The sequence below is a fragment of the Lonchura striata genome, chromosome 3 (genome assembly GCF_050655825.1).
Source record: "Lonchura striata isolate lonStrDom1 chromosome 3, ASM5065582v1, whole genome shotgun sequence".
NCBI classification, from domain to species: Eukaryota; Metazoa; Chordata; class Aves; order Passeriformes; family Estrildidae; genus Lonchura; species Lonchura striata.
The window spans coordinates 22,309,848-22,326,868 of NC_140705.1; the positions used below are offsets into that span (position 1 = coordinate 22,309,848).

The 17,021-nt window shown below is 38.8% G+C and overlaps 1 protein-coding gene and 1 long non-coding RNA gene across 4 annotated transcripts in view; one reads left to right on the top strand and one right to left on the bottom strand.

The window, feature by feature from the left end:
• The window catches only part of CSMD1 (CUB and Sushi multiple domains 1), a 1,051,612-nt gene that overhangs the window by 516,612 nt on the left and 517,979 nt on the right, over nucleotides 1–17,021 (bottom strand). The gene's annotated exons all lie outside the window — the stretch shown is intronic.
• Nucleotides 7,119–17,000, top strand: LOC146767810 (uncharacterized). Its single transcript, XR_014954214.1, has 2 exons — nucleotides 7,119–15,228; nucleotides 15,331–17,000. It is a non-coding gene; the product is annotated as an uncharacterized LOC146767810 (long non-coding RNA).

The following is a 17,021-nucleotide window of genomic DNA, read 5'->3' on the forward strand; positions in this document are numbered from 1 at the left end:
CACACATAACCAAGGAGTTTTTGGGGTTTTTTTCAACATATACCTATCCCTGCCTGCTTAAATATCCAAACAAGAGAAAATTAAAAATCTGCTAAAAGTATATCCCCATAGGATATGAAAGAAGGAAGCAAGGATAAAATCTGCACTACACTGATAGCAAGGATCATATCTACGCAAATACAAAAGACTTAAATAGATCAAATAGGCTTGCTTTTTCCCCCATCCCCTAAGGCTTTCATAACACTCTGTTGCCTGGAGATGTTAACCTGTTGAATATCTACCTAGGCTATTTTATGGATTTCTGTAGTCTGAAAGGTACCAGTTCTTGCTCCACTGCCCCTCTAAGATGTAGCCTGGCACATCAATTTGCTTCATGTAAACCCTGGGAGAGAAAGTGATTTTATGTATCTCTCTGCTAATACTAACCTACTAATTTTTCTTCCCAAAATGCAGCTCTGTAATCTGCCAGCTGTTAAATGACAGAGAAGTGAAAGCTTTATATTCATTCAGTAATCACAGCAGTTCTTTTTTGCTAAACCAGTTTTCAATTTACAAAGAGATTGTCAAGGTGATAGGTAACATCTCAAGAGACACACACGCTGTGCCTTCATCATTCACCTAAATTATTAATATGGTTCCAAGGCTGGCTGTGAAATACCTCCCAACAATATAAGAAGTCTTTACAAAACCAAACGAAATACTTCAAGTTAAGTGCCCCTTCAGTATCTACAATATGTGGCATTTTGGGTATTAAAAATCTTCATGGTTTTTGACAGCTGGAAAATCAGATATAAAGTTTGTTTGAACTTATTTCAGATGCTGAATGCTGAAGTGGTACAGGTGTTCTAATGATGCTGTAAGAATTACTACACATTGAATTGCTCCTCAAAATACTTCCACTAAGAGCTAACAAAAGAGTTTGCTAAATGTATTTTGGAAACCCTATTCTTGTGGAACATAATCAATGTGGTAGGAGTTTAAACATTGTGTCTGACTAGAGTAGGTAACAGCACAGACATTTTTCTTGGTCTTATGTGATGTGTCAAGATCTGAAGGAAAATTCCAGAATTTCAATTTTAGACATGCAATTATTGGCAAAATTAATTGCACCTTATTTGAAAATACAGCAATTTGAATTTTTATATCTCACTAAACTTTTTTCCTAGAAACACTGAGTGAGATTTTGAAATTTTACTTGGAGCATGTAAGTCTCAATTCAGCATCATACTTGTATTCATGCTTATCTATAATTATAGGTGTTTAGTCAAAGTATTCACAGTCAGAAATTCAAATAATATACAGACTAGACATCTAAAGCCAGCAAATTGTAAAAAAAATACAATTGTTGAAAAAGTGATTATTAGGAATCAAGGGGATATCATTCTTCTTTCAGTATTTTGGCTTATCAAAACACTGCTATCACTGATACTCTTTGTTATAAAAGGCCTCCTTATGAAAGTTACAGAATCCTTTTGAGCAAAGTACTTCTGGCATTCTCATATGTAAATGGAATACAAATGCAGAGAAGGTGGTCATAAAGGTTGCCCTAAAGTCAATGTACTTCAGGGCAGAGGTGTGCAAAGTATTTTCTTCCAACTGATCCAACATATCCCCAGATAAAGGTGATTTAATACTACAGAGATTTAAAGGCTCTTTGTAATGGAGTTTGGACATTTACAAAGAGAGTATTATTTAAATCTCTTCAGAGCACCTAACTTTAGTCATGGCCACAAGTCTGAAACGCTTCCCACCATCCTGCTGCCCAGCTAGTGACAGGTTTCAGGTCTTAGACTAGTCGCTCCAAAAGCATCCTCACCAGAAGGTTTGCTGGGGCTCAGGGTTTTTCTAGAAAGCTCCCACCAGCATTGCTGATGTCCCAGCCTTGATGTGGGTCTGTGTCCAGCCCCACACCTATGTCCACTCATACCAGCACTGAGCCTGTCCTGGGACACAACCCTCAGCACTGTCCTATTCGCCCAGGCTTTTTCTGGTGAGACCCCTGACCCAGCCAGTCATGCAGCACAGATTGTCTTTGCTACTCCTGACTTCATTTCTAGAACTTGAGAACAATTGTTCTATTTCAAGACAAGGTAGGTTGCTTCTTATAGCTAGGGCAGTGGTTTTCATGTAATACCATAATAATGTCAGCAATTCAATCTATAGCTTTCACACCTGAAAAACTCAGAAGATACAAGTTATGAGACACAAATCCAAAGAAAATCTTTGGTCTACAGAGCTTAAAGTACTGCTGTATGAAACTCACACAGACCTGGACTATGGTCTGCATGTAGAGAAAGAAACCCCGAAGAACCTAAATTTCCACACTTCCAGGGATTTTTTGTGGCTTCAAGAATTTCCTGTGTATTCTATCAGATCATAACAGAAAGTATTTAGCATTTTTCTATATACTAAGTTGAGAAAAATATCATTTTAGAATAAAGGGGGCAAGGCCTATATAAACAGCAGGCACAAAGATTGCTCAGCAAGGTCTGACCTGCAAAAGGGCTTCATATCCAATAGTTTGATCATCTGGTTAAAGGCTGCACCAAAGTTTTGCCTGGCTTATTCCCACTGACCATTACAAGCATAGCAATGATGCCACCATGACATTTCTGATAGACAATGTGAAAAAGTGAATTTACTTCCTCATAAACACAGACACACATTTCTTTTGGGAGCATGTCACTCAAGAGATAATCAAATCAATATGAGAAAAAAAAAAAGAATGAGAACATAAAAACTATTTGTAACACAATGATGACAATTAAAAAAAAAAAACAACAAAAACTATAAAAGGAAATACGTACGCAGTTACTAGACCATTTCAGAAAAACAGATATACCTTCTTTCAGTCAGAAAACACATATCAATGAGAATGGCATGAAGTGGCTGTTTATCAAATTATAGAAACAGTGAAAAAGTACTTTAATGTTAAATAATAAAATTATTAGCATGTAAGCAATACTTTAATTCAATATTTTTTTAGCATCAATAATAATTGGCTATGTTTTTCCTCTAATTCCACCATGTTTTTGAAATTTCTTTGAATATTTGACTGTCAGTTTAACTAACAGTTGTAGAAGATGTGGCCAAACAGACAATTTGACTTATCTGCTGCAGCAAATGAAATCAGCTTGTTTTATTTCAGTGGATAGGACTAATTCTGTAAAAAAAAAAATCTCAGCTGTCAAACAGGGACTGTTCCTTTTAAGCACAACACTGAATTAACAGTAAAGAAAGTAGGAGTCACCTGAGCAGCTGTAAGGGAGAACTCAGGAAAACTTGGATGGCTTTTACAGGAAAATCAAGACCTCTTTTTCTTTCAAGTCAAAATAACCAATGTACAGTTTCATTGTTTACAGGTCCCATCATAAGATAGGCATATATGCACACTACAGTGATAAAAAATAAATTTTTGTTCACATCCTCCTTTTGAATATAAACTGCATAGGAACTCCCTGAGCTGACTTTTCTCAAAACCAAAACTTGGTAGATCCTGTTTACTCTCTATAAAATGTAGAATTGTTATCTTACCTCCTCCTGTGCTTTATGTGGTATTAAACAACATGGGAAACTCGGGTTTTCTTTTAGCATTACATAAAGTTATACCTTACAGTTTTAACATATACTGTAAAGTTTAAAATGCATTTGATGGCTTAAGTATTCACAGGAGGAAAGCTCATTTACCTATCAGTTTTAACAGCTCCAAGCACGGCAGCTCTGTGTAAAAGATACTTTATCATTCCTTGCCCTTCATACCAGGCTGATTCCCCTGCTGTTGGGGGACTAAGACATATGAGCTTTTGTGGTGTATAAGGCTAGAGAAAATATTACATGGTTGGAAAACATGGACAATATCCTGTCCTACTGAACACTATTTACAGGTTTTAATTGCAGAATGTTACTTTGATACCTCATTTCTTCCAAGACCTCATAGCTTTTAATTTAATAAACAAGAAATTATATGGACAAAAATAGAGGTGAAGCAAAAAATCTCAAAAGACTCATGATAGTCCCCATAAAGATAGCTATTTAAATTTAGCACAAATCTGTAGTTTTTTTTACGTCCATTTTAAAGATTTGTGCTGAAATGTAATAACCCTGAAACCTTTTTAATATTTATTAATTAATTTCATTAGAATTAAGGTAGAAAAAGGGTCTAAGGCACAAGCGATCTCATCCACAGCCACATGTTCATAAAAGTCTGAGAGCTGGGAGTTACAACATTCATAGTATTAGCTTCCTCCCACATTTGTCTGCCTATTTGTTGTGGTTTAGAAATACTACTCCCCAATTTAGTGCCCCTCTCCTCCCCATCCCTGACAGACTGCAAAATGTGTCTGAAGAGGAGAACTGGAGGCACATGTGGTAGAGATGAATGGTTGAGACAAGAACAATGTACTAGAAACAGCAATGAGATAAGAAAATGAGCTGCAATTGCAACAATACCTATAACAAAAGTGTACAAAAAAAAGGGTGATTCACACAAAAGATGCTCACCCAGCCTGACCTTACCAGACTTTCAGCTGGTAGCGCCCCACCCCAGCCATCCTTATTCCATAAGAAGGAACACCATTTGCAAAAGTGAGAGTGTCCTTTTCTCCCACCCCTGGCAATGACATTCTATGGGTTTGAATAAAATTAAGTTCTTAGCTATGCCCACATGGCTCCAGGCTCTGTCCCCTCACAGCTACTGAGAAAAGGTAGCCCTGTCCTTGGCTGAAATCAGGACACTGTCCAGGCAAAACACTGTGGCATTAGCAAAGCCCTTGCTAAGGACACAGAAGGAGCAATGAGTGGCAGCCAATCATTCAATCCCACTTACCTCCTGCTTTCATGCCTCAAAGCAGTGCTGCACTGCTTATAAGGTACATTAGATTTTCCCAGTTTTTCTTTTACCTTTGTCTTTTTTTGGCTACTAATTCTCTGAATTCCTCAGCACAAAGGAGATGACTTCTACCTAATCCTGTTCATTGCACTGTGCTAAGAAAGTATTGTGATGTCCGCTGTTTGGAAAGTGGGTTTGGGTTGAAAATAGTAATGTCATGTTCAAATGATCAACAAGAGGGAGGAAACTCAAAAACAGTATAGGATATCACAACAGTAAGAGATGACCTGACATCTCTGCAATCTTCTTGAGCCAAACATGAAAGAAAGAAAGGGGGCTCAGTGCAAGATTATATGCATCACTGACAACATTAAGACAGTGTAATATACCTGAAAACTAAGTCATAGCATTCCAGTGAGTTGTAGCCAATTGTGAACATAATTTCAATGTAGTCTTGTGTCTATAAACTACCATCATCTGTCCTTATAATTAGTAATGTATTTACACAGTCACTGAGGAAATTTTCAGATGAGCTTATAAGAAATTCTGATGTTCCTTTATGATATTTGCAAACTGCAGCCCCAATTCACAAGGGTTGGGAATGGGAGTGACACACTGGATACACAGAAGAAACAAGTAAAAACAAGAAACAAGCAAAAAAATCCCCCAAACTCCCACTTTTTCTCAGTTACCATATTTAGTTCTGGAAATTTTTAGCTCTTTTGAAAACTTGTAGATCCTTTCAGGAGTTTTTATCAGGAAAATATAGGTTAAATTTATGTACCACTTACAGGATTTTTAAACTCTTAAAAAGTAGGATTACAAGAGGAAATTAGGAGACTTGTAGATGTTTTAGATCAAATATCTTAGGTGACCTTTAAATCTCCTGTAATAAAGTACCAAGTGTTATGTAGTTACTCTATTTGAACCCAGTGACTTGTATAGTAAAATATAACTCATAACTTACAGAAATGGAGACACATAAGAGACATAAAGCAGTGCCATTTTACTCCCATACTTTTAGTAAAAGAGTGTGTCTAATTTTGAACTTGCAATTTTATTTATATTCCACAGCTACTCTGTCTTGCTGAGGTTCTGCTAGTGTTATAATTTTTCTGGTTTTCTCCTCTGTGAAGGTGCATGTAACTTCTAATAAAATCTTTCCATCAGCCTCATCTGCATTTCTCCCTTTCAATTTTTGGTGTAATTTTATTTCCTCCTTCCCATTCTCAGACTTTGACTTCTTCAGAAATGAAAAGAAAAAAACCAACCAAACAAACAAACAAAAACAAACAAGAAAAAAAAAAGAACAAAAAACAAAACAAAACAACAATAAAAACAAAACCCAAGAGTGAGAGGAAGCTTCAACATTTTTTTTCCTCCACAGGGAATTCACATCCTGTGAATGAAATAAGCTCATGTACTTAAAGATAGGTTTTAGCTCAGAAAGATGGAAGTGTCAAAGGTAGAGGAAGATTGGAAGAAAATTTTCAGGCAATTCTCATACTTCCAAATTCATACTCAAGTAAATAGACATCTCTTTTCATTTGAGAATTTTTTTCAAGGATCTGGGGTTTTTGTTGAGCACTTGAAAATTAAACACCTGTAACTGCCATTCTGAGCAATGACCCCTGCAGTTCATGGGGAATACAGACTACAGCTGCTGACTTTCTAGCCCAAAATCTTTCAGTGCTTTAAAAAGGAGATGATTTTCCTGGAAGGCAGAAAGAAATGCAACACAGCTTGCAGTGTATTACTGCTAACAATAGATTTAAAGTAGCAGTCTATGGATGCAAAATGCAATTCTCAGGGAAGCTAGTACCAATAAGTGTAAGTGAAATGTAAGCTCATTGTTATTTTCAAGGAAAGATACTGAAGGTGTTTAAAGTAAAAAATTACTAAGAAATACGTAAGTGAGGTAGGGATTCTTACACAGCAGAATAGCATTATTTTAGAGATGGATACTGACTGAAGACTGATAGATATATTTTATGCCTATTTATGCCTTTTCTTGGCAAAAAGTCTGGATAAATAAAATTAATCAGCAATCATTTTGTACTCCTCCTAAAATGTAGAGAATAAGTACAAGGTTTCCATGCTCCTTAATCCTAAATACAACAAAATAATCAAAGGATATGCATCAGAAAATAATTAAATTCCTTATTTCCCATGTCTCTGAGAATTTGGAAAGGAGGTCATTTGTCCACCTCAGGGTAGATATTTCTTCAGGCTGTTGCTGATACAACTTCTTGGTATCTTAATTATTTAGAGACCATTTTAGTGTCATTACTACTATGATTAATTTTTTTTTAAGCTAAACATTCTTGAGAATACTTTTTTAGAATTCATTAATTCAAGTCAAATTGATAGAATGGAGAAAAAATGTACATAAATTCAAGTCAAATTGATAGAATAGAAAAAACCATATACTCCTATGCTAGAAAGAGTAATTTCTACAAAATTTAATTGGATACCCAAGTAAGCTTGCATTGTACTTTTGTTTATTTTAAATACTCTGTATTATAAATAAATGCACTATTAAAATTATTTTATATATTTTAATATAATTTCTGTACTTTAGTATAAAGCTGTTTTCGTTTACTAAGAGGTATTAAGATTAGATTGGATGAAAGTAAATACCTACACAAAATCAAAACTTTACAAGAGATGGTTTGGAGCAGGAAATAAGTCCCAGTGAACACTCTGCACTATACGTGCCATTTTGTGTTAAATGTTGCTTCTTCCCTCCAAGTATTTATACTATAATTTCTTTAATATTTTGATGTTTCTGTATAATACCCCAAAGACAAATATCCCACAGCCTTCAAGGGGGAGAAGGATTTAATTCAGGGTATTTCTGCAACATCATTACTTGACATCTCTACTATCTACAGAGAAGTTCCCCTTGCATACTAAAAGAGCATCCAATTAAGCTATGAAAAACAAAAAGTTTCATTGTAGTTCTTGCAATCTAAAAGAGATGATTAAGGAATTCCTGAGGCATGCAGAGGTATAAATTAGCAAAATAAATGGATGTTAACAGGACCAGCATTATACAGATAGAGCACAAGCCACATTATCCAGCCAGGATTTGATCTAACTGTTCAGCAGATTATAATTAGAGTTAAAAAGCTATATGCATTTGCACTTTTAAAAAGCTGATGTACTGTAAGTTTTAAAGTAAAATAACATATTGTAGAAAAAAATAAAGTCCTTAAGGAGCATCCCCATAGACATATATTCACTTCAAAATAATACTTTCAATGATTTTGAAATAAGTTAATTAAAGACACCATTAGGAAAAATAAAGTTTGTGCAACACTTTTTGCCGAGAAAATGGTACCATTGAAATGAATGGGAGCCCTAAGTGGTGTGCTTGAGTTTTTGACTTGCATTGAGCTATTTTTTTTTTGTAGTATGTTTTGGATTCGTCATTTAAATAAATAGTGCTGATATCTCAGGGACATTTTAGGTATTGCTGAGCAGTGCTTGCACAGAGTCAAGGCCTTTTCTTCTCCTCACACTACTGCAAGCAGGTGGTACAAGAAACTGGGAGAGGACACAGCCAGGACAGCTGGGCCCGGCTGAGCCCAGGGATATTCCACACTATATGGCATTGTGTTCATCATATAAAGAGGAGAGAGGAAGAAAGAGGCAGGGGATGTTCAGAATCTTCCCAAGTCAGTATTGTACATATGAGCCCTGCTTTCCTGGAGATGGCCTGAATATGGGAAGTGGTGAATGAATTCTTTATTTTGCTCTGCTTGTGTATGCATCTTTGCTGTGTATGCAGTTTACTTATTAACTGTCATTATCCTAACCCATGAATTTTCTCCCTACTTCTCTCTCCCCATCCAACTGGGGTGAGCAAACAAGCAAGTGGCTGTGGGGGCTCAGTCACTTGCTGGAGCTAAACCATAGCAAGGTGTAGTGTATGAAGAGAGTTCTGACTTGTTCTGTCAACCAGAAAAATGGAGCTGGCCCAAGCAGAGATACGGGGGGTTTTTTGTCAATAAATTTCTCCATGATGCAATATAAAAAAAAAGGTTTCTTGTCATGCCATTTCTGATCAGCACATGGTATTACCCTGCTTTTGTTTCCTCAGAGAATCACTTTAAACATCCCTAACTTAATTGCAGTAAACCCGGGAACACACAGACAAATACTAAAAAATCTCTCTCAAAAGGAAAAATTAACAAAACTGAGGCTAGGCCTGAGTAATTTAATGAAAGTAACCGGCTATGCTCAAAAAGAGAAGTCTATGTGTAATTACATATGCTTTTGGAAAACGCAATCAGATCTTACAAGGTGTCTAGCTAAATTACATGCTGCTGAGGTTACTAGAGGGCTAGTTGCAACAACAGTCATAGGTACAATTAACGAATTTTATATAGTAAGAGCCTTTCACAGTTGAAATCTTACACAAGATTTGAGAAAAGTCTTTTATACCCATATATTCATGTCATTCCCCCAACACTAGGGAATACACTACTATTTCCCACACATAGTAGGAAATGCATAAAGAATGAATGACCATTGCCTTGGCTTGATTAAATACTTAATTTTAACTACCTGCTTTTATTTATATAAAATCTGCTACATGACAATTTCCTTTACATTGCAGTATATTTATACAGGGAAATATTGAAAATTCTGGTACAATAAGATCTTCAAATGTAAATTTTACTAACATGTAAGCAATGTAAAACTTAACATTTAGTCATAAAATCAAAATAAAAAGTTATTCTTCTTTCCAATGCAGTTCACAGTATAACCCTGCTCTTTGTTCAATGTGAATCGTACTTGAAATGAAAGCATCCTTTTCTTAGAAGCACCACCTTGCAGTTACAACTGCCTTTTCTTCTCTTCAACCACACCTGCAGCTTATAACATTCTCAAGCAGAGAAGGATAAGTTCAGACTCTTATTTCTATTGTTTGCCTTGAGTCTGGCTGAAAAGAGAAATGTACCTATAGAGATAGACTGGAGGTTCTCCTGCAACAATTCTTAGCACAAACCTTTAACAAAACCAGTACTGCTCTGCAAGGAATACTGCTTGTTTCATGGAACAGTTTTACATCAGACACAGGTGTTATTACTACTCTACTCTGACACAAGAAAGAATATTGCTTGGATTGAGCACTGTAGTTTCCTGGCTTCTTTGGAACAGGATTAAGACAGTACTGCCAACCATCAGGAAAAAAAAAAAAAAAAAAAAAAACAAAACAAAAAAAACAACATGAAAAAACTTCTTTCCTAGAGATAAAATTCAGTAGTTACCTCTGTGACTGATTTTAAAATTCATACTAAGGCTATTAAAGTCATACTTCCATATAAGTACATGGAAGTATGACTTTATGATGCAATTGCCCTTTATAAGCAGCCTGTAATCCTTCTTCTTCACTTGCCCCACCTAAATCAGAAATCAGCTGTTTCTATATTTATGCCTTTAGATAGGCTGGCAAGAATGCTCTAACAATGCCATAGTACAACAGGGCTACCAAAAAAATGTGTATTTTGCTTTTTCGAGGTTTTTTTTGCTTTTTTTTTTTTTTTTTTTTTTAATAAAAGGCTTGAAAAGAAAAAGAAATTCCAAAAGTACAAAATATCACTTATCCAAAGAAAGACTCTTCCAGGAAGTCAAGTCACCTAATTTCATGCCCCCTTGAGTTGGAATGAAATTAGTTTTATTGCCTTAGTATTTTAGCATTTATTGGGATAAAGATAATGGCAGCTCTCCCTGCCAAATCACTGTCACATGGCAGAAGCGAATACAGAAGTAATACAGGAAGAAAGAGAGTGACAGAAGCATGGCTTTAAAGATTACCTACTGTTGTAATCTTCTCTACACTTTTTGATTGGTTTTAAATTAATTTTTAAGGCAGGACCAACTCAGCTTCAGACACAGCAGAGATGGCTAACAGCTAATTGAGAAGAACAGTCCAAACAGGTTCAGACCTACTTACCAAGGAATGAATTGTTCTAAATAGTATATTCTTTAGGATAGTAGAACAAAACATATGAAGTCACTTCCATTTTAAATAAAAGAGCAAGTCTTGATCACATTTTAGAAAGAAAATTTTTCATCATTCAGGAGAAGATTCTGCATCCTAGCAGAACTCATTTGTCTTGATTCTCTTTAAAAGTGTTAAATATATGCTGAGCTTTCTCAGGGAGCTATTGAAGCTCTGTATTCCATATTAAGCATATGGCTTAATTTTCATATGGAGGTGTTCACATTTCCTCATGCTCTATCTGCAGTTTAGGAGACAAAAATTCTTCTACAACACAACCCAAGCCCTAATCTGTACTCATAACTCCTCCAGAGGATGTAGCTGTAATCAAAAGGAAGCCCATCTCAGGCAAGTGTTTTCAGAAGCTTCACAACATCTCTATAGATGAATGCTATACTTTCATCTCAGGGCACCTTCTTTGGCTATTGCAACCCCGATAATACCAAAACCACATGGCTTGCTTTGGATTGCACATTTGTCAAACTCTTTTGCATTTCCTCTCTTTAGTATATTTTCTCTGATTTGTTTGGGATTAGGGTCTGTCCATTCCCTCACTCCCCATTTTTTTCCCCCTAAGGAAACTGATTTAGGTAAAATATCAATAACACTTGGAGAAATTCACAAGTTTAACTAATTTTACGCCTGTATTCTCAGATCTTGTCTCACAGGTGTATGTCTCTCCTGAGTCTCTCTTGAAAGCAATTTAACCTTCAGTTTACTGCTGTTGCCTGTTCTTTACTGCCAGGAGACTGGCTCTCTACAAATCTAATCACAGAGCCCAAATGCCTGTTTAATAGCAAGAGGTCTAAATTAGCCCATAGCTCCTCTTTAAAAAGTTTTACATCAGTAGTACTTAATATTGATAAAATTTAAGTGTTTCACTCACTTAGTGAAGCACCAGTATATTTTAATATTGCAGTTTATGCTTCTGAGATAAGAAGATCATTCTCTTGATTCTATATTCACAATTTTCTAATTGCTTATCACCATGAGAATAGCAGGAGCAAAGACATATTCCTTTATTTTCTCCCTCAATATGAGGGTCATACAGGAGCATTATATTTTCTTCAGTAGGCAGTGTTGAGGCTTGACATGGGTAATTTAAAGTGCTAACCTTGCTGAAGCTGGCTCAGATTGTTTCTGTCACAACATGTTTAAAGAGCCGCACGGTCAATCCCACGCTGATATGAGAACCGTCAGTCATGCAGTGGCATTCTTTGTGGAACAGATTACTGACACCAAGAAGTTCAAATGCTCAAAGTGTCAGCTCTTCAGGAAGCAGCAACACAATCTTGGCCAGCATACAGATTATTTTAATGATTACATTTTTAATATTTAACTCATTATATTACAGAATAACAGCAAAGTAATTATGTCTTGACCTTTAAAACAAATAAACAAACAAAATAGAAATAAAACCTTACCCTGTAAAACCTTACACTATTTCTGAATGCTCTTCACAACATGACAGACCTTGCAGAATTCAGTGTAGCTTAATTTCATGAGTTTTACAAACAATCAAGGTCTTCACGCCAAAAAATGAAACCTATTTCCTGGTGACAGATTGCACTCTATGGCTTTCATCAAAGTAGTAAACAGAAACAGATACTTTCTAGCCTTCACATTTTCAAAGAGCTGTTTTAACCAGAGTGACTTAATGTTTTTCTTCCCCCCCTTCCTCTTTTATAGTACATGAAATATATGGCATTAAGGGATGCTATAAGCTGCTGCTGCTACCAACAGCTCCATGACCTGGGGGCTCCTCTTGGCTGGACCAATGGATGCAGCTGCTGCTTTCCCATTTGCAGGTTCAATCATCAGCAAAGCCAAATGCATAATCCCCAGGCATAAGGAAAATAACACAACCAGGGCCTGCCACAGAGAAGGAAGGCACTCACAGTCCAACCTAATGCTGCCAGGACTGACAGAAGTATAGACAGCCCTATCTCCTCCTTCTCCTGGGCTGGAAGAGATGGGAAGTAATTCATGTGGGTGTACAGATGACATTCTCCTACCCCACTCACCATATGGTGACTCCACTCAAGCCATCAGTACTGAGCCCCTTGCTTACCTAGTGCCTCTAGCAGCTTGTTTTCAGGATACACACTGCTTCCCCACAGCAGCTGGAAGACCCCCAGCCCCCCATTTGCTCACACTGTAGTGCAGGGCACCTACACCCCAGTCTGACACAGATAGCTGAAACCCACTGCACTCAGGCCAGTTCACCCAGTAGCTGGTAATCACATACATGGGATGGAGAATGAGATCATGCAGAGAGAGAGTTAGGAGAGTCTTTAAATAAGGCAGGACAGCCTTTGGTAATATGACAGAGGGCTCAGTCACACAAGTGAACTGTCCAGCCCCAGTTTACATAAGATCAGTTCCTTCATACTCTCCTCCAACTGCCCCAGTTTTGTATCTCCCCAATTACCTTCCCCTAAACATTCCTTGTAAACATTACATAGTCACTCAAGCCTCCTGTGAGTATTCCAAATCCTCACATTCCCAGCCCCAGTTTACATAAGATCAGTGTTGTGGTTTGACAGGGAAAGATAATTTTTCCCGGAAGGAAGAGGTCAATTTAGATATTGACCAATTGAAGGTGGACACACCTCTGAGAACACAGAGGGGTTGAAAGCAGAATTCCCAGGGGAACTCGCTCTCTTTGGTTCCGGTCAGCGTGCAGTGCAGACCTTCCCCCGCCCAGCCACGAGCTGGGTGGGGAAGGGGAAGCCCCATGGCCTGAGAAAGGTAGGCCGAAGGCCCCAAGGGTGGTGGAAGGACTGGAACCGGGCTGGCCCCTGCAGATGGAAGGGTGGAAGAAATCTGGGATGTCTCCATCTCCCCCCTCTGAGTTCCTTTCCCGAGAGGGAGAGAGAAAGCCGCAAGGAAGGAGAAGTGGGGGGAGCTGCTACAAGGTGCCCAGTTGTGTGGGAGTTCCTAGATGTCCGGGCATCGAGACATCCTGAGAGTTCGGACTTTTAACCCTTCCTTGAGAAAATGAAAGCTTTGTGAATTTTCCTTTCCCCTCCTCGGTTTGAAAGAGAGGAAGAGGGATACCTTAGACCCTGGGATGGGATGTTGGAAGGAAGAATTCTGGATGGGAGGGGGACAAGGAGTGGCTTTTGGCTGGACTTTTCCGTGTTAGCCACAACCTGAACCAAATCTTCTCCGTCAAGAGGGACTGTGTTTTGGGAGGATGCCAGTGAGTCAAGAGACCTACTTCAGCTGAAAAAAAGACAAAAGTGGAGTGAACAGAGAAAAAGTTAGGGGGTTTGTAGTGGCGCCCCCTTGCCCTGGAAAGGAAAAAGAAGAGAAGAAGATCTCTGTTCTTGAGCCCTCGGCCCCAGGGGAAAATGGGGGGAGACTGTGGTCCCAAACAATGAAAAACTGAACTGTTATTTTCTCCCCTCTTGGCAGGGCATCCTTGAAAGGAAAAAATCCTAAAGGCAGTCTGACCATCCATGCATTGGTGGTGAGAGCACTGTGCATAGAAAAGAGAAGGGTCACCATGGCAAACTTTTTCTCCGGGCGGTGCCATGTGTGACATGGAAGCACAGGATGTGGAGCTGTGTTTCTTGGGGGGTCTGTGGCACAGGGGAGACTCTGTTCCCTCGATAGACTGAGTATCGATTGCTTAGAGGGTGGAAACCTGATTGGGGTCCAGATTGTGTCTCACTGTGGTTTGTTGGAGTTGGGTGGTGGGGGGGAGGAATGTTTTGCAAGGTTTTCATTTGGATCTTTGTGTAGTTTTTTTTCCCTTCTTTAGTTTTCTCTTTTCTTTTGTAGTGGTAGTTTAATAAAGTTTTTTTCCTGTTATCAAGCTTGGGCCTGCTTTGCTCTATTCTAGATTCCACTTCACAGCATTCCAGGTAGGGATCACATTTTCATAGGGGCACTGACATTGTGCCAGTGTCAAACCATGACATTTGGTTCCCTGACCGCGAAAAGATAAGATAAGATCAGATCAGATAAGATAAGATAAGATAGTAATAAAGTGAATGCTGTGAAATAGGATCAGGGGGAATAAGAACAAAGCATGTGTTAAGTTTTAAAATGAATTAGGGTAGAGATTTAGTGTAAGTTGCTGTTTTATGTAGAATGTGTTGAATGTAATTTTGATAATGATATTTTTGTAGTCTGTGTTCTCAGAGGCGAAGGGTGGAATGTCGTGGTTTGACACGGAAAGATAATTTTTCCCGGAAGGAAGAGGTCAATTTAGATATTGACCAATTGAAAGTAGACACGCTTCTGAGAACACAGAGGGGTTGAAAGCAGAATTCCCAGGGGAACTCGCTCTCTTTGGTTCCGGTCAGCGTGCAGTGCAGACCTTCCCCCGCCCAGCCACGAGCAGGGTGGGGGAGGGGAAGCCCATGGCCTGAGAAAGGTAGGCCGAAGGCCCCAAGGGTGCTGAAAGGACTAGAACCGGGCTGGCCCCTGCAGATGGAAGGGTGGAAGAAATCTGGGATGTCTCCATTTCCCCCCCCAGAGTTCCTTTCCCGAGAGGGAGAGAGAAAGCCGCAAGGAAGGAGGAGCGGGGGGAGCTGCTGCAAGGTGCCCAGTGCGTGGGAGTTGCTGGATGTCCGGGCATCGAGCCATCCTGGGAGTTCGGACTTTTAACCCTTCCTTGAGAAAATGAAAGCTTTGTGAATTTTCCTTTCCCCTCCTCGGTTTGAAAGAGAGGAAGAGGGACACCTTGGACCCTGGGATGTTGGAAGGAGGAATTCTGGATGGGAGGGGGACAAGGAGTGGCTTTTGGCTGGACTTTTCCGTGTTAGCCACAACCTGAACCAAATCTTCTCCGTCAAGAGGGACTGTGTTTTGGGAGGATGCCAGTGAGTCAAGAGACCTACTTCAGCTGAAAAAAAGACAAAAGTGGAGTGAACAGAGAAAAAGTTAGGGGGTTTGTAGTGGCGCCCCCTTGCCCTGGAAAGGAAAAAGAAGAGAAGAAGATCTCTGTTCTTGAGCCCTCGGCCCCAGGGGAAAATGGGGGGAGACTGTGGTCCCAAACAATGAAAAACTGAACTGTTATTTTCTCCCCTCTTGGCAGGGCATCCTTGAAAGGAAAAAATCCTAAAGGCAGTCTGACCATCCATGCATTGGTGGTGAGAGCACTGTGCATAGAAAAGAGAAGGGTCACCATAGCAAACTTTTTCTCCGGCCGGTGCCATGTGTGACATGGAAACACAGGATGTGGCAGCTGTATTTTCTTGGGGGGTCTGTGGCACAGGGGAGACTCTGTTCCCTCAATAGACTGAGTATCGATTGCTTAGAGGGTGAAAACCTGATTAGAGTCCAGATTATGTCTCACTGTGGTTTGTTAGAGTTGGGTGGTGGGGGGGAGGAATGTTTTGCAAGATTTTCATTTAAATCTTTGTGTAGTTTTTTTTCCCTTCTTTAGTTTTCTCTTTTCTTTTGTAGTGGTAGTTTAATAACGTTTTTTTCCTGTTATCAAGCTTAGGCCTGCTTTGCTCTATTCTAGATTCCACTTCACAGCATTCCAGGTAGGGATCACATTTTCATAGGGGCACTAGCATTGTGCCAGTGTCAAACCATAACAATCAGTTCCTTCATACTCTCCTCCAACTGCCCCAGTTTTGTATCTCCCCAATTACCTTCCCCTAAACATTCCTTGTAAACATTACATAGTCACTCAAGCCTCCTGTGAGTATTCCAAATCCTCACATTCCTAGTTTACTGCTTCTTATCAGTCACAAAATCTGGGTGACCCTCTCCAAAGCTCTGTCTACCTATTTTATTTGGATGGCACTTGAATTAGTAGCTCAAGACTTTAGGACTTTGGCACTGCTTTCCACATCTCTTTGTGTGTAGACTCTGTGCTCCTTTTTACCACTTTCCCTTCTGTATCAAAACAATTACCGGTCATATAAGCTCAGTGAAGCAGATGCTCATCTTCCACATGCCCTGACATACTGGACACAAGTTTTTGGTATCTATTTATAAATGTGAGACCTAAAATGTAACAGCTAGAGCATGAGTTTCTTCTGTGAAGCACTGACAACACTTTATCCTGTAAGTTGTTACAGAAAGTAACATCCATTTCTTAGACATTATATGTTAGACTTCTAGTGGCGGCTCACTCAATCCCTGTCTTTCAGATTTATTAGTTCCTTCATAATAAACTAACTATTTAAGGTATTATTTTATTTCTTCATTCTC